Source organism: Rattus norvegicus, chromosome Y (genome assembly GCF_021556685.1).
Source record: "Rattus norvegicus strain SHRSP/BbbUtx chromosome Y, alternate assembly SHRSP_T2T, whole genome shotgun sequence".
In the NCBI taxonomy this organism is placed as follows: domain Eukaryota; kingdom Metazoa; phylum Chordata; class Mammalia; order Rodentia; family Muridae; genus Rattus; species Rattus norvegicus.
The window spans coordinates 4568444-4593476 of NC_141555.1; the positions used below are offsets into that span (position 1 = coordinate 4568444).

General features: G+C 36.0%; 1 long non-coding RNA gene across 1 annotated transcript in view; it reads left to right on the top strand.

The window, feature by feature from the left end:
• Nucleotides 1-3210: 3210 nt before the first annotated feature.
• LOC147997948 (uncharacterized) overlaps nucleotides 3211-25033 on the top strand; it is a 36181-nt gene continuing 14358 nt past the window's right edge. Inside the window, exon 1 of the long non-coding RNA XR_015647405.1 lies at nucleotides 3211-3559. This is a non-coding gene — a long non-coding RNA (uncharacterized LOC147997948). The remainder of the gene's footprint in view (nucleotides 3560-25033) is intronic.

Sequence of the window (25033 nt, forward strand, 5' to 3'; positions counted from 1 at the left end):
TAGACCAATGGAATAGAATATACCCATAAATGAACCCACACACACATATGGTCACGTGATTTTTGACAAAGAATCCAAAATCATCCAATCAAAAAAAAAGAAAGCATTTTCAGCAAATGGTGCTGGTCCAACTGGAGGTCAACATGTAGAAGAATGCAGATCGATCCATGCTTCTCACCCCATACAAAGCTTAAGTCCATGTGGATGAAGGACCTCCAGATCAAACCAGATACACTTAAACTAATAGAAGCATAAGTGGGAAAGCATCTTGAACACATGGGCACTGGAGAAAACTTACTGAACAAAACACCAATAACTTATGTTCTAAGATCAAGAATGGACAAATGGGGTCTCATAAAACTGCAAAGCTTCTGTAAGGCATAGGACACTGTTGTTAGTACAAATCGGCATCCTATCAATTGGGGAAAGATCTTTACCAATCCTACAAATGATAGAGGGCTTGTGTCCAAATATTCAAAGCACTCAAGAAGTTAGACTGCAGAGAGACAAATAATCCTATTAAAAATGGGTTTTCAGAGATAAACAGAATTCACAGCTGAGGAATGCCAAATGGTTGAGAAAGACCTAAAGTGATGTTCAACATCTTTAGTCATAAGGGAAATGCAAATCGATACAACCTTGAGATTTCACTCCACACCAGTGAGAATGGCTAAGATCAAAATCTCAGGTGACAGCAAATGCTGGATAGGATATGGAGAAAGAGCAACATTCCTCCATTGTAGGTGGGATTGCAGAATGTTAAAACATTCTGGATACCAGTCTGGATGTTCCTCAGAAAATTGGACATTGAACTACCTGAGGACCGACCTATACCTCTCTTGGGCATATACCCAAAATATGCTCCAACAAATAAAAAAGATACATACTCCTCTATGTTTATAACAGCTTTACTTATAGTAGCCAGATGCTGGATAGAACCTGGATACCCTTCAACAGAAGAATGGATACCGAAAATGTGGTATATCTACAGAATGGTATATTACTCAGATATCAAATACAACGACTTCATGAAATTCATAGGCAAATGGAAACTCTGGAAAATAGCATCCTGAATGAGGTCACCCAATCACAGAAAAACACAAAGGGTATGTCCTCATTGATAAGTGGATATTAGTCAAATGCTCAAATTACCCTAAATGCACAGAGCATATGAAACTGAAGAATGATGACCGAAATGTGAATGCTTCACTCCTTCTTTAAAAGGGGAACAAGAATACTCTTGCAGGGAATAGGGAGGCAAAGCTTAGAACAGATGCAGAAGGAACACCCATTCAGAGTCTGCCCCACACGTAGACCATACATATACAACCACCCAACTAGGCAATATGGATGAAGCAAAAAAATCAAAGTCGACAGGAATCAGTTGTAGATCTATTCTGAGAGTCACAGCCAGAAGACAGCAAATACACAGGTGAATGACATCATTAAACCACTGAACTGAGAACGGGATTCTTGTTGAAGCAATCTTAGAAAGGACTGAAAGAGCTCTAACAGGCTTGAGACCACGTATAAACAACAATGCCAACCACCAAGAGCTTCTAGGGGCTAAGTCACCACCCAAAGACTATACATGGACTGACCCTGGAGTCCATCTGCATATGTAGCAATGAATAGCCTAGTAAGAGCACAAGTGGAAGGGGAAGCCCTTGGTCATGCCAAGACTGAAACCCCAGTGAAATTGATTTTTGGGGGGAGGGTGGTAATTGGGGGAGGGTGGGGAAGGGAACACCCATATCCAAGGAGTGGGGGTGGGGTTAGGGTGATGTTGGCCTGGAAACTGGGAAGGGGAATAACAATCGAAATGTAAGTAAAAGTACTCAAGTTACTAAAGATGAAAAAATATTTATTGGGTTCATCTATGTGAAATTTCAATAATAAGTAAGTCTCAAATTCATGGAGTTTATATTTCAGTAATCCTACATAACAGATAACGAATATCTGGTCCATACGTATACATATACATATACATATACATATACATATACATATACATATACATATACATATACATATACATATACATATACATATACATATACATATACATATACATACACATACACATACACATACAAATACACATACACATACACATATGCATATACATAAACATACACACACAACAAAGACACACACACATATATATTTATATATATGTATATATATATATAGTGTGTTTGTGTATTTACATCAAAAATGTCATTTCTCAAAATTATATTTGTTCACTGAATCTGCAAAGCCATTCTGATCATCCTTTTTTCTAATAGGGCGGTGCCCCATCTACATACACTCTAGATAAAGGTGGTTCTTTGGGATATCAGATTTCAAAGAACCAATTGCCGACCTACTGAGGGATGACAAAGAGGCTGAAACTTCCTCTTTTCAAAATGCCCTGGGGAATTATTTTCCTTGGGGAGGCACTACTGGAATGGTCTCTCCCAGAAGCACTGCAGACCTTGGACACTTGCATGGGATAGTCCAGCTTCTCCTTACTTGGTGTCTTATAGGGTGCAGGCCAGCTAAGCTGGGCATCTGCACCTTGTGAATATGGACCAGGTTCCAAAGACAGTTCAGCAAATTATTGGCCATGTGTTTTTTCTTGGCCTGAAACCTCTTGGTGAGCTGGACTTCCATGGGGATGGGACTCCTAGGCAACTTGGTCAGCCACCCTAAGTGTCATTCTGGGCACCTTATGGGTGTCATTCTGTGTCACCCATAAGTGTGTTGTCACTGACCATTCACTGGCCATATACTCCAACTTGCATACACTTAAACGTGTAGGAAGAAAATTTGGCCTCTGCAAAACAGTAAAACCTATAGGAATTGGATTGTATGTCACATGAATGGAACATGGGTTTATACAATTCAAGTAGAAAAATCTCCCTAAACAAAGGTCCTTAGATCTTTGGGTGTGAACAAAGTTGTCCTACACATATCAAGACCTTAAACAACTCTCCCTATCCAAGCAACTGAGTGGTAATGAAGTATTAAGAACTCTGAAGCTCTAAAAGGAGTGAATGGGTTTTCTCTGGATCAAAAGTGAGTCTCTGCAAAAGTGCACTCCAGAAACAGGTCAGCATATGTAGAAGTATAGTACGTAGGCTATGATATTGCCCAATGACATTGTTAGTAGTGTCTTCCCTGGACATTCTCTTGTATCCAGGAGAACACTAGAATATTCTGTGATGTCATCAGTGTTGTGGTGAGACCAATTGCCTGTGAACTGTCCCTTCAGAGTCTAATGGGTTCAGAAGCAGACAATTACTGCAGGCTGCTCAGTCTATTTTAGATTGAGAATTGTATGCATTCAGAGACCAGACCAAGACAGAATGAGGACAGCCTTCTATCACATTGGAAAATAAGAAAAAGAAATGGTCCTGGGAAAGCCTAGTTAGGACTTGGAAGGTGTGGGGGAGCTTCCATGGAGAGGTTGACTTGAGCTGGTCCTTCTTAGAATAGGGCTTATGTTTTAGAGCCTCAGTCTTCCTGAAATGCTGACCCTGACTCAACAATTTCTGATGAATAATTGGACAGCGAGGTAAGAATTGGTATATGTCACATGGCTTTCCTTGTAGCTCTTTAATGTGATGGGGAGTACCAAAGTATACTAGGATGAGACTCTCTAAAAATATCAAACCGTGTCTCAGGATAATCTGTTGAAGCACCTCATCCTCAGAAGTGTCCTGTGTTACATGGGATATAGATGACAAAATGGATACTCTCCTGGTCATAAATCAAGGTCTCAGTTTCTTTGTACTTGAGCACACATGATTAGGGATTCAAGATTCTAAGCATTTTGGACTCAAGGACTTCCTACCTCACATTAGACATTAGCTGATAATGTCCTTCTATTCTCCTTGTTTAGGCCAGGTTTTGTCTTTCAGTACCAGAAGAATGGCACTAGGAACTGTGGCATATGTCTATGGTGGCATAAGTCAGCATATGGCTAGGATGGTGGGTAGCAGGAACATAGCAGAGTTCAGCTTAAAGATAGATTTATTACTCTCTCAGGGATTCACTGTAATTCTAGAACTTTTTGGCCACAGATTTCACTTTGGGACTAACAATATTTTTTCTGACATCATGTCCTCATATATGCCAGTTTACTCGTGATATCTACCAACAGAATTTCCTCAGGAGGCATCATTCCAACACTCCAGAAATCCTGTTGAGGAGGAGAGAATGAAGCATTTGAAGAAGTTGAAAATCTCCACAAGATGCCAAAGGAAGGAGAGAATCTTCACATATTAACACAGAAAGAACATAAACGACAGATATCCAGAATGAATGTTTTTGTTGAATGTATTGTGATGTCTGTCAAACCTATATTTCCTCACATAACAGTAGGCTAAAACTCCAAGGTGTCCTATTGGTCAAAATAATTTTCCTGATTGCATCTAAAATACAGAATGTGAAGTTCAGATAGGAGTGTGATGGGTGCACAGGTTATTTTGATTCCTTTAAAAGTAAATCATAGTGTGTGGACTGAATCACAGATTGGGAAAAAGAATAGTAGTGTATGACTTTTGTTTTGTGTTTTAAGAAGCCTGTGCATGTGTTGGCTTATAGGAATTTCTAGTTTCTATTTTTATGACAAATCATTGTTGTAATTAACCTGGAGGTGCTTTGGGTTCAATAGGTTATGTGAGCAGCTGGAAAGGCACATTCCCTCTTACTGCCTCACACTACATGACTGTATTGGCAACACGGTATCATTGGTTTTCTATGATTTTGTTCATTGTACTTTGAGATAAGGCCACATCATTGTATTCATTTGGTATTCTAAAGATGTGTATGTGAATGTGTGTGTGTGTGTGTGTGTGTGTGTGTGTGCGTGTGTTTGTTTCTTTGTGTATCCCTTAAGTTCCGGGTATTCTATGTCCTTGATTTGGCCTCAGAGTTAGCCTGTCTCTATTTCCATAGTATGATAGTAATAAGACTGAGAGCCTCCCTTTGAGGAATACAACATTTCACCTTATCTCACCTTTGATGCACAATGGTATCTCCTGGTATATTATAAATTCGTTTCCCTTTAAATACTCATAATATTCCTTTGGGTCTTTGTGTAGCAATAGATAATATGGATAAAAATTCTTACCTAATAAGACAGTAGTGTTCACAAATTTAGGTTGTAGCCTGGACTGTGAACAGGGTTCTAAATGTACTTGGAAAGCTAGTCTATTCCTTCATGAACTCTCATGGAGATCAAGCAGATGTGCTCCCTCCTATTGTTTGCTGGCTCTGCTATCCCCATGTCCATAATAATAAGCTTTACAAGAACCAAAAGGACCCAGTACCAATGGGCAAGTGTGTGGCATGTCATATACTGGGGTAATACAGGATTTAGCCTGAATTCATATAATCCTTGAATTTTTTTTCTGGACTGAACTGTATTATTGGTAGGTGTATAGATTAAATCTATGACTTTTATATAATTACTTTTTGTGTTCTCTGTAAGTATCAATATACGTTAAATTTATGACTTTTATCTATTTATTTTTTGTTTCTACTTAAGCCTCAATTTTTCACCTTAGGAAGAAAGGTGGCAAGAAAGCCAATCACTAAACTTAGGATGGAGTAAAAGCTCTGGGTAGGAGCAAATGTTCAACACAGAAAATAAAAATTCTAGGAACTGAACAAAGACCAAGTTCTTTTAGCTGGACTCTCAAAATCCCAGTGTAAACTTTAGACATGCTCACCTAAAAATGTCCATCAAGGTAGCACCTCCTCACTGACAGTTTGGTTGATGTCTCAGGTGATATTGGATCAATTACTATCTCCATTTGCATTTATCGTTGTGACTGAAAGACATTTATTTACTCAGATTGGGTCAACTAGTAAGTTGTATTTTTTCCACCATTGAAATACTGGTAACTCCTGAGATACCTGCTCAGAGTTTCCCAAGTATACTGTTGTTATAGTAACTTGCATTATGAGTACTATGCTGTATACTTTCCTGGAGACCAGCGTAGAGATATCATCACGTAACTCATTTCCTGTACAGTAACTGTGGGTACCATACTATCAATGTGCTTTATGTATTGGATTATATTGAATGATTTTCATACATTGAAATATTCTTGTTTCCCTAAGATAAAGCTTACTTGATCATGGTGTATGAGCATTTGATATGTTCCTGGGTTCTTATTGTGGGTATTGTGTTGACTACTCTTCATCAATATTCAGAAGGAAGATTGGACAGAAGTTATCTTTCTTTTGTACACTGGTGGATTCATAGAACAAATTATGAAGTTTTGCTTTAGTTTCTGTTTGAATAACAGTTTGGTAATTATAGGCAGATGGTCTTGTTTGTGATGATCTGGTAGAAATCTGCAGTAAAACCCTCTGGTCCTGGACATTTTTTTTTAATTTTTTTTGAGTAATGACTTTTCTTAATGTCTCTTTTTCCATAAAAATTATCCTGTATCTATCTATAAAATCATTTCTTCTAGGATTTTCATTTAATTCTTCATTGGTATATGGTTTTATGGTTTGGAAGAAGGATCTGTTGGTTTATTATATTTTGTTTGTTTTGTTTTAAATTTCCTGAGTTTCTGTTGTTATGTTTCTTTTCTCATTTCTAATTTTCTTAATTTGAATACTGCTTCTCTGCTGTCTGTTTTGTCTGGCTAAGATCTATCTATCAAATTGAAATTCTCAAGGACCAGCTCCTATATTTTTTGCTCCTTTGTAAAAATCTGTTTGATTCTATTTGGTTGATTTTTGAACTTTATTTGAATAATCCCTCCTATATACACTGTTCTACAGGTTTCAGATAGTTTATTAAGCTCCTTGCAAATGATCTAACCAGTTTCTTTATAAAGGCACTCAGAAAAATTAGGTGTCTCTGTGTTTGTTTGGATTTTTTATATCATTGCTTTCATTATGCACTGTATGTTTGTGCATGTTGTGGCATCACTTTTAATAAAGATTAAAAAAAACTCATAAATGTCTTAATTTCTATCCTAAACAAGTTTTAATTGAATTGGGAGTGTTCATCTTCCAGGTTTAGCTGGCTTTTTTCTTCTTTTTCATGTCACTGAGGAGCATCATTATTCCATAGTGATACAGTCTCATAGAACTCATGACATTAATTTAATAGTCTTATATCCATTGATGATTCTTTGTGTCTTATTATGTAGGCAGTTTTAGAAAAGTTACCATGTGGTGCCAAAAAAAGGAATATTCTTTTGTTTTAGGGGAAATATTCTGTAGATATCTGTTAAATTCTTTTGTTTCATAAGAAAATTCTTCTGTTAATTTCACTCTGCCTCAATTTAGACTATATTCCATGATCTATCTGGTGGTTAGAGTAGGCTGTTGAATGGTCTTTTTATTATTGAGTTATGTTCAATATGTGATTTAAGCTTTAGTAATGTTTCTTATACAAATATGGGGGCATATACATTTATATCAGAGATGTTCAGAATGAGAAATTTTGTGGGTGATTTTTTTTCTTTCTAGGGTATATAGTGTCCTCCATTTTTAATTAACTTTTTATTGAAAGATTATTTTGCTAAATTTTAAAATGAGTATTTCAGCTTGTTTCTTGAGATTATTTGCTTGGATTTTTTTTAGACATTTTTCATTGAGGTAGCTTCTGTCACTAAAATATTTGGTTCTAATTTAAGTATCCACTCTGTTATCCAAGGTCTTTTTATGGATGAATTGATTCCATTCATGCCAAGATATTGAGGTCGAGTGACTGTTGCTTCCTATTTTTCTTTTCTTTTATTGTTTGTTTGTTTTTTGTTTGTTTGTACATTTGTTTGTTTATGTGTAGTGTTTTTTTTGCGTTGGTTTGATTTACATTGATTTGGTTTGCTGTTTGGTTTGTAGTTTGGTTTGTTCGTTTGTGTTTTCCTTTTTTCTTTCTGGCCTTGGTTTGATCATGGTAGAATTATGTTTTTCTTGATCTCTTATTTTGTTTTTGGTTTTTGTCTCTTTTGTTTCTTTTGTTCTTTTCATAATTTCGTTTTTCCCCCTGGGTGTAGTTTCTCTTTGTTGGTAGAAATTTTCCAAATATTAAACTCAATATGGATGGATTAATGGATAATCCTTACTTCCCTTTGGGTTTTGAATAAAATATCATGTATTCTCCACTAATGGCAGTTGCAAGTTTTACTGGGAATAGTAGACCGGGCTGTGGTTTTGATTTTCTGAGGATCTATATGATAGCTGCCTAAGATCTTCTGAATTTTAGTGTCTGTGTTGCAAATTCTAGTCTAATTCTGATATGTACAATGTACATATTACTGGACTTTTTATCTTTTTTTTTGACTGGCTAAGACTTTTATTGGGTACAAAATTCTAATGACTTATTATTACATGCCATTCTTTAAGATGGCTTGAATAGAAATTTACATTGTAGCTTGATTATGTGATCAAACTAACATCTAAGGAAAAGCAGTTGTTTTTCTTTCTTTCTTTTTGTTTTTTTATTAACTTGAGTATTTCTTATATACATTTCGAGTGTTATTCCCTTTCCCGGTTTCCAGGCAAACATCCCCCCCCTCCCCTTCCTTATAGGTGTTCCCCTCCCAACCCTCCCCCCATTGCTGCCCTCCCCCCATAGTCTAGTTCACTGGGGGTTCAGTCTTAGCAGGACCCAGGGCTTCCCCTTCCACTGGTGCTCTTACTAGGATATTCATTGCAACCTATGAGGTCAGAGTCCAGGGTCAGTCCATGTATAGTATTTAGGTAGTGGCTTTCTCCCTGGAAGCTCTGGTTGCTTGGCATTGTTGTACATATGGGGACTCGAGCCCCTTCAAGCTCTTCCATTTCTTTCTCTGATTCCTTCAACGGGGGTCCTATTCTCAATTCAGTGGTTTGCTGCTGGCATTCGCCTCTGTATTTGCTGTATTCTGGCTGTGTCTCTCAGGAGCGATCTACATCCGGCTCCTGTCTGTCTGCACTTCTTTGCTTCATCCATCTTGTCTAATTGCGTGGCTGTATATGTATGGGCCACATGTGGGGCAGGCTCTGAATGGGTGTTCCTTCAGTCTCTGTTTTAATCTTTGCCTCTCTCTTCCCTGCCAAGGGTATTCTTGTTCCCCTTTTAAAGAAGGAGTGAAGCATTCACATTTTGATCATCCGTCTTGAGTTTCATTTGTTCTAGGCATCTAGGGTAATTCAAGCATTTGGGCTAATAGCCACTTATCAATGAGTGCATACCATGTATGTCTTTCTGTGATTGGGTTAGCTCACTCAGGATGATATTTTCCAGTTCCAACATTTGCGTACGAATTTCATAAAGTCGTTGTTTTTCATAGGTGAGTAATATTCCATTGTGTAGATGTACCACATTTTCTGTATCCATTCCTCTGTTGAAGGGCATCTGGGTTCTTACCAGATTCTGGCTATTATAAATAAGGCTGCAATGAACATAGTGGAGCACGTGTCTTTTTTATATGTTGTGGCATCTTTTGGGTATATGCCCAAGAGAGGTATAGCTGGATCCTCAGGCTGTTCAATGTCCAATTTTCTGAGGATCCTCCAGACTGATTTCCAGAATGGTTGTACCAGTTTGCAATCCCACCAAAAATGGAGGAGTGTTCCTCTTTCTTCACATCGTCGCCAGCATCTGCTGTCCCCTGAGTTTTTGATCTTAGCCATTCTCACTGATGTGAGGTGAAATCTCAGGGTTGTTTTGATTTGCATTTCCCTTATGACTAAAGATGTTGAACATTTCTTTAGGTGTTTCTCAGCCATTCAGCATTCCTCAGCTGTCAATTCTTTGTTTAGCTCTGAACCCCATTTTTAATAGGGTTATTTGTTTCCCTGCAGTCTAACTTCTTGAGTTCTTTGTATATTTTGGATATAAGGCCTCTATCTGTTGTAGGATTGGTAAAGATCTTTTCCCAAGCTGTTGGTTGCCGTTTTGTCCTAACCACAGTGTCCTTTGCCTTACAGAAGCTTTGCAGTTTTATGAGATCCCATTTGTCGATTCTTGATCTTAGAGCGTAAGCCATTGGTGTTTTGTTTAGGAAATTTTTTCCAGTGCCCATGTGTTCCAGATGTTTCCCTAGTTTTTCTTCTATAAGTTTGAGTGTGTCTGGTTTGATGTGGAGGTCCTTGATCCACTTGGACTTAAGCTTTGTACAGGGTGATAAGCATGGATCGTTCTGCATTCTTCTACATGTTGCCCTCCAGTTGAACCAGCACCATTTGCTGAAAATGCTATCTTTTTTCCATTTGATGATTTTGGCTCCTTTGTCAAAAATCAAGTGACCATAGGTGTGTGGGTTCAATTCTGGGTCTTCAATTCTATTCCATTGGTCTATCTGTCTGCCTCTGTACCAATACCATGCAATTTTTATCACTATTGCTCTGTAATACTGCTTGAGTTCAGGGATAGTGATTCCCCCTGAAATCCTTTTATTGTTGAGGATAGCTTTAGCTATCCTGGGTTTTTTGTTATTCCAGATGAATTTGCAAATTGTTCTGTCTAACTCTTTGAAGAATTGGATTGGTATTTTGATGGGGATTGCATTGAATCTGTAGATTGCTTTTGGTAAAATGGCCATTTTTACTATATTAATCCTGCCAATCCATGAGCATGGGAGATCTTTCTCTCTTCTGAGGTCTTCTTCAATTTCCTTCTTCAGTGTCTTGAAGTTCTTATTGTACAGATCTTTTACTTGCTTGGTTAAAGTCACACCGAGGTACTTTATATTCTTTGGGTCTATTATGAACGGTGTCGTTTCCCTAATTTCTTTCTCGGCTTGTTTCTATTTTGTATAGAGGAAGGCAACTGATTTATTTGAGTTAATTTTATACCCAGCCACTTTGCTGAAGTTGTTTATCAGATTTAGTAGTTCTCTGGTGGAACTTTTGGGATCATTTAAATATAGTATCATGTCATCTGCAAATAGTGATATTTTGACTTCTTCTTTTCCGATCTGTATCCCTTTGATCTCCTTTTGTTGTCTGATTGCTCTGGCTAGAACTTCAAGAACTATATTGAATAAGTAGGGAGAGAGTGGGCAGCCTTGTCTAGTCCCTGATTTTAGTGGGATTGCTTCAAGTTTCTCTCCATTTAGTTTAATGTTAGCAACTGGTTTGCTGTATATGGCTTTTACTATGTTTAGGTATGGGCCTTGAATTCCTATTCTTTCCAGGACTTTTATCATGAAGGGGTGTTGAATTTTGTCAAATGCTTTCTCAGCATCTAATGAAATGATCATGTGGTTCTGTTCTTTCAGTTTGTTTATATAATGGATCACGTTGATGGTTTTCCTATATTAAACCATCCCTGCATGCCTGGGATGAAGCCTACTTGGTCATGGTGGATGATTTTTTTGATGTGCTCTTGGATTCGGTTTGCCAGAATTTTATTGAGTATTTTTTGCGTCGATATTCATAAGGGAAATTGGTCTGAAGTTCTCTTTCTTTGTTGTGTCTTTGTGTCGTTTAGGTATAAGAGTAATTGTGGCTTCATAGAAGGTATTCGGTAGTGATCCATCTGTTTCAATTTTGTGGAATAGTTTGGATAATATTGGTATGAGGTCTTCTATGAAGGTTTGGTAGAATTCTGCACTAAACACTTCTAGACCTGGGCTCTTTTAGGTTGGGAGAACTTTAATGACTGCTTCTATTTCCTTAAGAGTTATGGGGTTGTTTAACTGGTTTATCTGTTCCTGATTTAACTTCGGTAACTGGTATCATTCTAGGAAATTGTCCATTTCCTCTATATTTTCAAGTTTTGTTGAATATAGGCTTTTATAGTAAGATCTGATGATTTTTTGAATTTCCTCTGAATCTGTAGTTATGTCTCCCTTTTCATTTCTGATTTTGTTAATTTGGACACACTCTCTGTGTCCTCTCATTTGTCTGGCTAAGGGTTTATCTATCTTGTTGATTTTCTCAAAGAACCAACTTTTGGTTCTGTTGATTCTTTCTGTGGTCCTTTTTGTTTCTACTTGGTTGATTTCAGCTCTGAGTTTGATTATGTCCTGCCTTCTACTCCTCCTGGGTGTATTTGCTTCTTTCTGTTCTAGAGCTTTTAGGTGTGCTGTCAAGCTGCTGACATATGCTCTTTCCTGTTTCTTTCTGCAGGCACTCAGCGCTATGAGTTTTCCTCTTAGCACAGCTTTCATTGTGTCCCATAAGTTTGAGTATGTTGTACTTTCATTTTCATTAAATTCTAAAAAGTTTTTAATTTCTTTCTTATTTCTTCCTTGACCAGGTTATCATTGAGTAGAGCATTGTTCAATTTCCAAGTATATGTGGGCATTCTTCCCTTATTGTTATTGAAGACCAGTTTTAGGCCATGGTGGTCCGATAGCACGCATGGGATTATTTTTATCTTTCTGTACCTGTTGAGGCCCGTTTTTTGACCAATTATATGGTCAATTTTGGAGATAGTACCATGAGGAGCTGAGAAGAAGGTATATCCTTTTGCTTTAGGATAGAATGTTCTATAAATATCCGTTTAGTCTATTTGGTTCATGACTTCTCTTAGTCTTTCTACATCTCTGTTTAATTTCTGTTTCCATGATCTGTCCATTGATGAGAGTGGGGTGTTGAAATCTCTCACTATTATTGTGTGAGGTGCAATGTGTGTTTTGAGCTTTAGTAAGGTTTCTTTTACATATGTAGGTGCCCTTGTATTTGGGGCATAGATATTTAGGATTGAGAGTTCATCTTGGTGGATTTTTCCTTTGATGAATATGAAGTGTCCTTCCTTATATTTTTTGATGACTTTTAGTTGAAAATTGATTTTATTTGATATTAGAATGGCTACTCCAGCTTCCTTCTTCTGACCATTTGCATGGAAAATTGTTTTACAGCCTTTCACTCTGAGGTAATGCCTTCTTTGTCTCTGTGGTGTGTTTCCTGTAGGCAGCAGAATGCAGGGTCCTTGTTGCGTATCCCGCTTGTTATTCTATGTCTTTTTATTGGGGAGTTGAGGCCATTGATGTTGAGTGATATCAAGGAATAGTGATTATTGCTTCCCGTTATATTCATATTTGGATTTGAGGTTATGTTTGTGTGCTTTCATTCTCTTTGTTTTGTTGCCATGACGATTAGTTTTTTGCTTCTTCTAGGGTATAGCTTGCCTCCTTATGTTGGGCTTTCCCATTTATAACCCTTTGTAGTGCTGGATTTGTAGAAAGATAGTGTGTAAATTTGGTTTTGTCATGGAATATCTTGGTTTCTCCATCTCTGTTAATTGAGAGTTTTGCAGAATACAGTAACCTGGGCTGGCATTTGTGTTCTCTTAGGGTCTGTATGACATCAGGCCAGGATCTTCTGGCCTTCATATTTTCTGACGAGAAGTCTGGTGTGATTCTGATAGGTCTGCGTTTATATGCTACTTGACCTTTCTCCCTTACTGCTTTTAATATTCTTTCTTTATTTTGTGCGTTTGGTGTTTTGACTATTATGTGACGGGAGGTGTTCCTTTTCTGGTCCAAACTATTTGGAGTTCTGTAGGCCTCTTGTATGCCTATGGGTATCTCTTTTTTTAGGTTAGGGAAGTTTTCTTCTATGATTTTGTTGAAGATATTTACTGGTCCTTTGAGCTGGGAGTCTTCACTCTCTTCTATACCTATTATCCTTAGGTTTGATCTTCTCATTGAGTCCTGGATTTCCTATATGTTTTGGACCAGTAGCTTTTTCTGCTTTACATTATCTTTGAAAGTACAGTCACTGATTTCTATGGAATCTTCTGCTCCTGAGATTCTCTCTTCCATCTCTTGTATTCTGTTGGTGAAGCTTGTATCTACAGCTCCTTGTCTCTTCTTTTGGTTTTCTATATCCAGGGTTGTTTCCATGTGTTCTTTCTTGATTGCTTCTATTTCCATTTTTAATTCCTTCAACTGTTTGATTGTGTTTTCCTGGAATTCTTTCAGGGATTTTTGTGTCTCCTCTCTATGGGCTTCTACTTGTTTATTTATGATTTCCTGATATTCTTTCAGGGATTTTTGTGTCTCCTCTCTATGGGCTTCTACCTGTTTATTTATGTTTTCCTGGAATTCTTCCAGCGATTTTTGCGATTCCTCTCTGTAGGCTTCTACTTGTTTATTAATGTTTTCCTTTGTTTCTCTAAGGGAGTTCTTCACGTCTTCTTGAAGTCCTCCAGCATCATGATCAAATATGATTTTGAAACTAAATCTTGCTTTTCTGGTGTGTTTGGACATTCCATGTTTGTTTTGGTGGGAGAATTGGGCTCTGATGATGCCATGTAGTCTTGGTTTCTGTTGCTTGGGTTCCTGCACTTGCCTCTCGCAATCAGATTATCTCTAGTGTTACTTTGTTCTGCTATTTCTGACAGTGGCTAGACTGTCCTATAAGCCTGTTTGTCAGGAGTGCTGTAGACCTGTTTTACTGTTTTCTTTCAGCCAGTTATGGGTACAGAGTTTTCTGCTTTCGTGCGTGTGGTTTTTCCTCTGTACAGGTCTTCAGCTGTTCCTGTGGGTCTGTGTCTTGATTTCACCAGGCAGGTCACTTGCAGCATACAAGTTGGGCTCACATGTGGTCCTGAGGTTCAAGTTCGCTCGCGGGGTGCTGCCCACGGGCTCTCTGCAGCGGCAGCAACCAGGAAGACCTGTGCCGCCGTTTCCAGGAGCTTCAGTGCACCAGGGTTCCAGATGGCCTTTGGTGTTTTCCTCTATCGTCCGAGATGTGTGTGCAGAGAGCAGTCTCCTCTGGTTTCCCAGGCTTGTGTGCCTCTCTGAAGGTTTAGCTCTCCCTCCCACGGGATTTGGGTGCAGAGAACTGTTTATCCGGTCTGTTTCCTTCAGGTTCCGGCGGTGTCTCAGGCAGGTGTCCTGCCGTTCCTGGGCCCTCTCCCACGGGAGCGCAGAGGCCTTATACAGTTTCCTATTGGGCTAGGGATGTGGGCAGGGTGGGCAGTGTTGGTGGTGTCTTCCGCTCTGCTGCCTCAGGAGTGCCCACCTGACCAGGTGGTGAGGTCTCTTTCCCACGGGGTCTGGGAGCAGAGAGCTGCTGCAGGCCTGGACTTTTTATTTTAATACTGTTAATAAGGTTTTTATTTTTTATTTTTTCTGGGCATTTTATATTTTCATTATGGTGAAACAATTTTTTTTTATTCTTGTCCAAACTGTTTGTTGTAGGCTCCTGCCGTGTTTATGGGCATGTGTTTTGTTATTTTAGGTATAAGGAAACTTTTCTTCTATAATTTTATTGATGGCATTATTGGCCCTTTTGGTTGGGAAATTTTATAATATTTTATACCTATTGCTCTTAGGTTTGTGTTCTCAATTTCATGATTTTTTTGATTTGGGATCCTTTTTGTTTTCATGTTTCCTTTCTTTTTTTTTTTTTTTTTTTTTGGTTCTTTTTTTCGGAGCTGGGGATCGAACCCAGGGCCTTGCGCTTCCTAGGTAAGCGCTCTACCACTGAGCTAAATCCCCAGCCCCTCATGTTTCCTTTCATTGTATCAATATCTTCAGTATTATCTTCTATGCTTGAGACTCTACTTCTTGTACTCTGTTGTGGATGCTTACATCTCTGACTCCTGTTCTCATTCAAGTGTTTTCCATATCCTGGGTAGCTTTTCTCTCTTCCATCTTAATGTTTCGGTTTCCATCTTTTTATCATGGATTTTTTTTAATTCCTTCACATGTTTGAGATGTTTTCTTGTATTTCTAAAAGAGATTTATATGTGTACTCTTTAACAGCTTCTACATGTTTGCCTCCATCTTTCTGTGTTTATTTAATTGTATTATTTATGTCTTCCTTAATGTCTTCTCTTATTTTAATGAAACATACATCAGAATCTACCTTTTCAGGTGTTTTGGGGTAGGTAAGTTTTTTCATGCTGGGAGAACTATATTCTGATGTTCCCAAATAGCATTGTTTATTGATACTTATATGCTTGGTCTCTCAATATATGGTTTTCTCTAACATTTATTTATTTTGTCGTTTCTGTAGCTTTTCCCTTCTGCAAACATATTCTCCTGGATGTGTTTGACCTCATAGGTGGCTGGCTGTCTCTTGTTTATTTGTGTTCTATGAGGCCTGAGCACTCCCTTCATACATGTGTGCAGTTGAAAACCTCAAGGAGCATATGTCTCTTTTTCTGACAGTTTTCTTGATACCTGGTTCCTAGTGGTAGGTGTGTTAGTAGCTAGTGTGGGCATGTAATATGGGTAGTTCCTTAAATGTCATCCTGAACAAATGTAATTCTCTTTCCTTCTTTCCTTCTTTCTTTCTCTCTTTCTTTCTTTCTTTCTTTCTTTCTTCCTTCCTTCCTTTCTTTCTTCCTTCCTTCCTTCTGTAGTTCATTATTTGTGTGTTACTCTTGTTTTTCATTATCTGGTCATTGTTTTATGAATAAAGATTAGATGATAGAACTTCATAGTGTCTATTCTACCCTAGACTTATTGAAAACTTTAGGAATGTATTTATAACATCATTACTTGCAAAGTACATATAGAATAATGGATGGCTTCTTTGATTCATGTGATCTAATAAGAATTTATAAAAGTGATATAGGCAAAGTTTGGAAATAATAACCTGGGAAAGAAATAAAATATATCACGTAAATTTTACTTTTTAAAATCTGGTCTTAATGAAGTACATTGTATATACTGATCATTAACAGTAATAAAAGTTACAGTTAGTGTGCCATGATTGTTATATTCTTGTGAAAATAAGTGATCATTGAGGAAGAAAGTATGAAAATCAGACATAAAATATCTATTTTTATAATATCTGTTTTATGGTAACTACTGTATTATTTAATTTAAACATAGTTTCACAATGTATTTTGCCACTGAATTTAGGTAGATACAATAAAAGAAAGTTGAGCCATTGAAAATGTTATCAAGGTAGAATGACTACATAACAGAAATGTATTAATAACTTTTCAATTCAGAAAATCATATGTCAATTTGCTAATATATAAATGTTAATGCTTTCAGCCAAAGGCTCATCAAGTATTTCTTTAAAGGACTAAGGATTTTGGACTTGGAGGTACATTCATAACTTTATGTCAATTTCTGTGCATATGATTTGTGATTGTGTTTCATGAACTATGTTTTCTCTCTGGTCACATTGCCTTTGTCCATTGTGACTAAGCAAGTGGTATAACCCATGTCTGTGGCAATATTCCTGGTGGACACTGTAGATTTTGTTGAGCATGATGTTTCTATATTTAAAAATGGGTCTATTTTATAAATAAGATATGTCTAATTGGGATAGTGTTAGGGTATTCAGTATGATATGCACAAATAGATTAGAGAGAATAAGTGGTCAGGGACATTTTACTGCTATTCTCATTTCCAGTGTTACCTTATATACCTGGGTTGACTTTCTCTGCTGTTATAGATTAATAATTTTATCAAGAGTGAGAGGAGTTGAGGAAAAATAATGTTAGGAAATTTAGACACTGGAAGAGTTTCTCTGGCAAATATTCTATTTGGGATTCTAGTGGATAATATGGGTTTGGGGATAGAATATATCTGTCTGAGTTGGAAAAGGTTTCATGGTTTAAGAGCAGTTGGGATTTAATTGTATAAAATATCTGATTAAAGAGGAGATGGAGTAAGTACATGTTCATAATCAAGCAACTTGCTGTGCATTTTAGCATATATGGTGAAATTTTGGTCAAGTGTAACTTTCTGAATTTTGAGGTGAAACATAGCAACCAATATGGCAGGGGGCTAAATATTGGTTTATTTGCATGGTAGAGAATAGGCAATAAACACTGGCATGTCATTTTCCTTGTGTTAGGGCAGTCATGATCTCTGTTTGGGGAGGTGCTCTCAGCTACAGGGAAACAATGACAGTGGGGAAGATCAAATTTATGTTCCATTGTCACATTTATCAAAACAAAGAGTTTCCTTATTTTGCACTGTGTAATAACAAAAATATGAAAGTATTTTAACCCTGTAGAAGGATTACGGTTATTAATGTTAAGGTAATTTCCTCACATAGCTGCATATAATCAAAAATGCTAAAGTAATAATAACCTTTTCATTTTATATTATCACCTCAAATTTCGAGTTAAAATAAAATCAAACAGTGGAGTAATATTGTAAAGTTCAGCTGTGAATTCTTTGCAGTGTTAAAAGGAAATGTACTCAGTCTCAGATCCGAAAATACAAAAAACAAAAAACCAAAAAAAAAAAAACAACAACAGCAAAAAAACCCAAGTAAATGTACATTCTTTTTTGTCAAAAAAACAAAAACGAAAGCAAACCAAAACAAGGAAACAAGCAAAGTAAAGAAAAGAAAGAAAAAAAAAGAAAAAAACAAAGAACAAAACGAGACAAAAAAAAAAAAACAAAAACAAACAAAACAAAATAAAATCCAAAGGGCTGCCAAATGATGATTCATTGGATATTATAAAGAAAACGTGATATAAAAGATAGAGTTGTTATATAAATTGAAAAACTGAGCTGTTTTACTGAATGAGATTACTTGGAAGAATCAAAAATATGTGTGTTCATAGACATTTTTAGAAGGAACTGTACTGTCTGGAGATGTCCTGAGAGTGAAAAGAGTTCTTAGAAATTTTTTATGTAATGAGATTTCTGACTCAGTCACAAGATCCAAAATATTTACAGCACTTGTGAACATTGCTCTGAAAACCCATTCATTATCAAAAACCTTTTAACAATTTTATTAGCAGAAAGAGCTCTCTCAACCAGAGAGGTTGTAGAATACCAAGAGAAAACTGTGTGGAACAGTGCAGAATACATTAACATTTACATTTATTCATTTACATTCCAAGGGATTTTCATGCTTTGGTCCCTCATTTATTTATTTATTTATTTATTTATTTATTTATTTATTTATTTATTTATTTATTTCCTTGTTTTCTTCTTTTCTTAATTTTTATTGGCCATATCCTTATTTGAATTTCAAATGGTATTCACTTTCGCTATATACCCTCTGGAATCACCCTCTTCTTCTTGCCTCTATGGCAGTGTTTCCCTCCCACCTACCAACTCTTTCCCATCTTCCAAGCCTTACATTCCAATTCACTGGGCCATTGAGCCTTCAAAGTTTCAAAGTCCTGTCTTCTTATTGATGCTACATATACGGATGGAGCCATGAGTCCCACCATGTGCACTATTCGTGCAAAGATTAGTCTCTGAGATCTCTTGTGATCTTCTTAGTTGATGTTACTATTCTTCCTAGGGGGGAATAAAACCCTCTGCTCCTTCATTACATTTTATAACCCTTCTATTTTGGGCCTTGTTTACAATTCAATGTTTTCTTGACACCATTTGACTCTGAATTTCACAGGATCTTGACAGTCCTCTCATATAATAACTATATAATATTCCTATTAACATATATCTCTTGGCATCAGCAATATTGTCTGAGTTTGATGGCTGTATATTTGTGCTATATCCCTAAGAGGGAATGGCCATGGGTTACCATTCCTTCAGTCTCTGCTCTAAACTTTGTTTCCTTATCTCCTTCTAGGAATATTTTTGTTCCCTCTCTTAAGAAAGACTGAAACATCCACACTTTGGTCATCCATTTTCTTGAGCTTCATGTGGTCCTAGGATTGTATCTTGGATAATTTCATCTCTTCAGCTACTATTCACTCACCAGAAAGAACATACCATGTATGTTTCTTTGTGCTTGGATTTCCACACTCAGGATGATGTTCTCTAGTTTCATCTATTTACCTATGAATTTCACGAAGGCATTGTTTTTGATAGCTGAGTAGTTCTCCATAGTGTAGAAGTACCATATTTTCTGTATTAATTCTTCTGGTGAAAGACATCTGAGGTCTTTTCAGTTTCTGGCTATTGTAGATAAGGTTGCTGTGAGTGTAGTGGAAGGAATGTTTTTGTTATATGTGAGAGCATCATCTCTACATATGACTAGGAATGGTATAGCTGTGTCCTCAGGTATTACTATATCCAATTTTCTGAGGAAACTACAAAATGAGTGAGAGTGTGGTTGTACTAGTTTGCAGTTCCACCAAAAATAGAGGCGTGTTCCTCTAACTACATATATTAGCCAGAATCTATTGTCACATGAGACTTTGATGTTAACCAGTAAAAGATGGCATCTCATTGTTGTTTTGATTTGCATTTGACAGATGACTTAGAATGATGAACATTTCTTTGGGTATTTTTCAGACATTCATAATGACTCAGCTGAGAATTCTTAGTCTCCATATACTTCCCATTTTTACTAGGGTTATTTGATTCTCTGGCATCTAACTTCTTGAATTATTTTTATATATTGTATAATAGACTTCTATCAGATGTAGGAGTGGTAAAGATCTTTTTGTAATTTGTTGTTTGCCATTTTGTGGTAAGGACAGATTATTTTTCCTTACAGAAGCTTTGCACTTTTTTGAGGTCCCTTTTGATGATTCTTGATATTAGAGAAAAAGCAATTGTTGATTTTTTTAAGGAGATTTTCTCCTGAGCCCATGTGTTTGAGGCTCTTCCCAACTTTTCCTTCTATAAGGTTCAGTCATTATGGCTTCATGTGGAGGTCCTAGGTATATTCGGACTTGAACTTTATACAGGGCAATACAAGGCATCAGTTTGCTTTCTTTTACATCCTGAACACCAGTTGATCCAGCCACATTTACTGAAAATGCTATGTCTTTTTCAACTGAATGGTTTTAGCTCCTTTTTCAAGGACCAAGTGACCATAAAGGTGTGGGTTTCATTTCTGGGTCTTCATTTTTATGCATTGGTCATTTTGTATGTCTCTGTATGAATACCGTGAAGTTTTTAATCACTATTACTCTGTAATACATCTTGAGGGCAGGATATTGATTCTGCAAGAAATTATTTTATTTTTGATGAGATGTTTTGCTATCCTGAATTTCTTATTTTTCCAAATAATTTTGAAAATTGTTTTTTCTAATTTTATGAAGAATTGTGTTGGAATTTTGCTAAGGATAATATTGAATCTGTGGTTTGCTGCTTGAAAACTGGCAATTTTTCCAATGTTAAATTTGGAAATCCAAGACAATGGGAGATTTTTCTATCCTCTGAGATCTCCTTCAATTGCTGTTTGCAAAGCATTGTAGTTCTTGCCATATCTTTCACTCACTTGGTTAGAATCAAGCTGAGATATTTTATAGTGTGTATTACTATTGTTATTCCTCTAATTTCTTTCTCAGCCTGTTTATTCTTCTAGCAGAGGAAGCCAATTGATTTTATTGACTTAATTTTATGCTCAGCTATTTCGCTGAAGTTGATTTTCAGGCTAAATTGCTCTCTGGTGAAACTTCTTGGGTCACATAAGAATACAATTTTATCATCTGCAAATTTTGGCAACTACCTTTTCAATTTGAATCTACTTAATCTCCTTTTGTGTCTAACTGTTGTCAATGGGCTTTGAGTATTATACTGAATAACTAGAGATAGTGGGCAGCCTTGGTTTTAGTGGGATTTCTTTAAGCTTCCCTCCGTTTAGTTTGATGTGGGCTACTGGTTTGTCCTATATTGCTTTTACAATGTTTAAGTTGGGCCTTGTTTTCAGTCTAATTTCAAGAAGATTATGTGATTTTTGCCTTTGAATTTGTTTATGTAGTCAATTAGTTTGTTGGATTTATGGATATGAAATTATACCTGCATCCCTGATGAAGCCTATGTAATCATGAGGGATGATCTCCTTGATCTGTTATTAAATTTGGTTTGCATAAATGTAATAGAGTATTTTTCCATTGACATTCCCAAGGCAAATTGATCAGATGTTTTCTTTCTTTGTTGGATCTTTATATGCTTTGTGTATAAGCATAATTTTTGCTTCACAGAAAGAATAGGAGAGAGTTACCTTTGATTATATTTTGTGGAATATTTGTACACTATTGATATTAGGGATTCTATGAAGGACTGATAAAATTCTCCACTAAACCTACCAGCTACTGAGATTTTTTTTTAAACCGGGAGAATTTTAATAATTGCCTCCATTTCTTTAAAAGTTGTGGATCTGTATAGGAGGTTATCTGACTCTAACTTTATTTTGTTATTTTGTATCTGTCTAAAAAATTTTCCACTTCAACCAGATTTGTAGTTTTAATGAATAAAAAATTTGTAGTAGGATCTTATTATTTTTTTGAATTTTCTCAGATTCTGTTGTTTTGTCATCATTTAGAAATGCCACAACACTTAAAAACTAGGCCTCTTGTATCTTACAATAAACCTTTTGCCATATTTATTGTTAGCTTTCACAACTGTCATTTATTCTTTCATAAAGATAATGTTTCAGCAAATTAAAGAAAGAAAGTTGTGGAAAGTGGGAGTTAGTGTATTCAAGAAAAAGAATAATAAGATATGGTCATCCCTTTATTATCATCTCAGTATTAAAATAGTAAGTAATATTCTGTGAAATTGTGCTCAGCCTCAGGTCCACAGTGGTAGATGCTTGGAAAATCAACATATTTTTTCCTTTCAGGAAAGCCTTAGTTTTAGCTTTGGGTCAGAGTCAATATCTATAGATGCTCTTGTATGTCAAATTGGAAAATCCTATTTCTTAAGAAGATGGCAGAAATAGCAATGAGGCATTTTTTCCCTTGCCAATACCTATACCTACAATACTGTTCAACTAATGCTTTATAAACCTCTGTGAAACCAGACACCCTGCTCCTAGGGATAACAAAGTCTAAGGCTTATCCAGTGTATGATTTCAAGCCTGTCCATGAAAATATGCTGACATTGTATAATATATGTTGTATACTAACACTAAAAGACTTTAATATTTAATATTTTGTTCTCAGGAACCTCGGATCATTGTCCCATATTATCAACTCTGATTATCCCCACATGGGTTGAAAGATATCAAGCATAACCTCACTATCGCAGATTGAATTAAACTTTCCAACATTAGTGAAAACGCTGTCACATAAGACTACTGAGTACATATTTATTGAATCCTACAAAACAAATATCTTATAGTATTTACTTTGTTTTTACTAATTATAGTAAAGGTCTATCTGATATATTTACAATAACTCACACACACATTGACGGGAAGGGATCACAATATCATGACACCAGATTGATGAATTTTTTGAAACAGTCCAAATAGTCCCCAAATAGTATCTTCTGAATAGAGACAAATACCATTCATGGTTTTCCAGCAATTAGCAATTATCTATCGTAAAACAAACTCTTTTTTTCCTGTATACTTTTTGCTAACTCAGTATAAACTAAAATGCTCGAATTAAGAACATAAATAATTATTTCAGCACATATATACACACTCTAAGAAAGACATACTTATAAAATAAAACTGGATATTAAAACAATAAAATTGTTACTAATACCCACACACATTCAAAGACACTTGAACTACTACTACTACTACTACTACTACTACTACTACTACTACTACTACTGCTACTACTACTACCAGTACTACTACTACTTCTACTATTACTACTAGTAATACTACTACTACTACTAATAATAATAATAGAAGATGAACCCAATCACAAACATCCATGTTCACATAGATATAAAGCATTTGTAAACATGATATTGAATTATATCTGTATTCATCACAAATTGGTCCTAAATCATAAAAATGTTTTCCTTCTACCATGACAGAAGTCCATGCTATATGGATGTAACTCTGTAGAGATCCTCTTTCTAACTTGTAAGATATTTGTAGGTATACAAAAACAATGAATAAATAAAAAAAAAGACGTACTCCATTTTTAGTGACATTGTGTAATTACTCTGTAATTATATGGAATCAGCATCTGTTTTAAAATTAGATAGCTCTCCTCTGGGATTCCTTCAATATACCAGAATTAGCCTTGCAAATAGTTAAGGTTTCTATGAACAAGAGATATCCATGAGGGTATAAGGAACAGCTATAATTTCTTGTTTAAACATGGAGAGAGCACGAAACAAATAATTTCTCCTACAACAGTTAATATGTGACATACACTTCCTATATGTCTGCATAAATTCACAGTTGGTTTCCACTCTAAACTATGAACAAAAGAAAGAAACCTTTGCCCAATTTGAGGGGTTTTTTTAGATCTATTTCACTATCTCATCTGAAATTTTTTCCTAGGTAATCCATTCTTCAAAGTAGATTCAGGAGTTACTTTGTCATGGAGAATTGTGTATACATGAAAAAGAATGTGTGTTTGTTCACACATTATATTCAGATATTCTCAAAGAATAATTTACAAATGATAGTAAATGCCAATTTTTTTTATTAACTTGAGTATTTCTTATATACATTTCGAGTGTTATTCCCTTTCCCGGTTTCCGGGCAAACATCCCCCCCTCCCCTTTTTATGGGTGTTCCCCTCCCCATTCTCCCCCCGCGCCGCCCTCCACCTAACAATCTAGTTCACTGGGGGCTCAGTCTTAGCAGGACCCAGGGTTTCCCCTTCCACTGGTGCTCTTACTAGGATATTCATTGCTACCTATGAGGTCAAATAATTTAGATGTTATAACACCTGATATTTTATTGTAAAACAGAAAGGCAATATAACCAGAGACATAGAACTACTTGTACTTTTTCAGTTTAAACTACCAATTTATCTTTTCATACAGATATATATTCCTGGTCGTTCATTATGATAAAACACAGAATTTTCTTCAAATCAATTTTCTACATTCACTTGCCACAACTTAGGTACAATGTAGTACATAGAATAGTTCTCACATTTCCATGTAATAAGTATATGGATATTTTTCTTGCAGAAAAGCTTATCTGAAAAGTAAAAGTGATAAATATATTGAAATTTAAATACTTATGTAATGAAAAAAGAAAGAAAGGGAATGTGAACAAAATAGAGGAATAATAGAAAATAGCTTTGGGAACAGAGAAAGAAAAATAAGGAATATATAGAAAGGCAATAGTAAGAGAAATTAAATGAAAAAGGAAGCACTGAAGAATGAATGGCATATATCACTACATAATTTGGATTAGATCAAAGTTTTTAAGATTTTTCATAAATATTTGTTTATGTAAAATAATATAAATCTTGATTTTCCATGGAAGTATATATTCATTTCTATCCAGAGATGTCAAGGGGTTTGAAGTAAGTATTATATAATATCTACATAGTAAGATTTCATTTTTGATA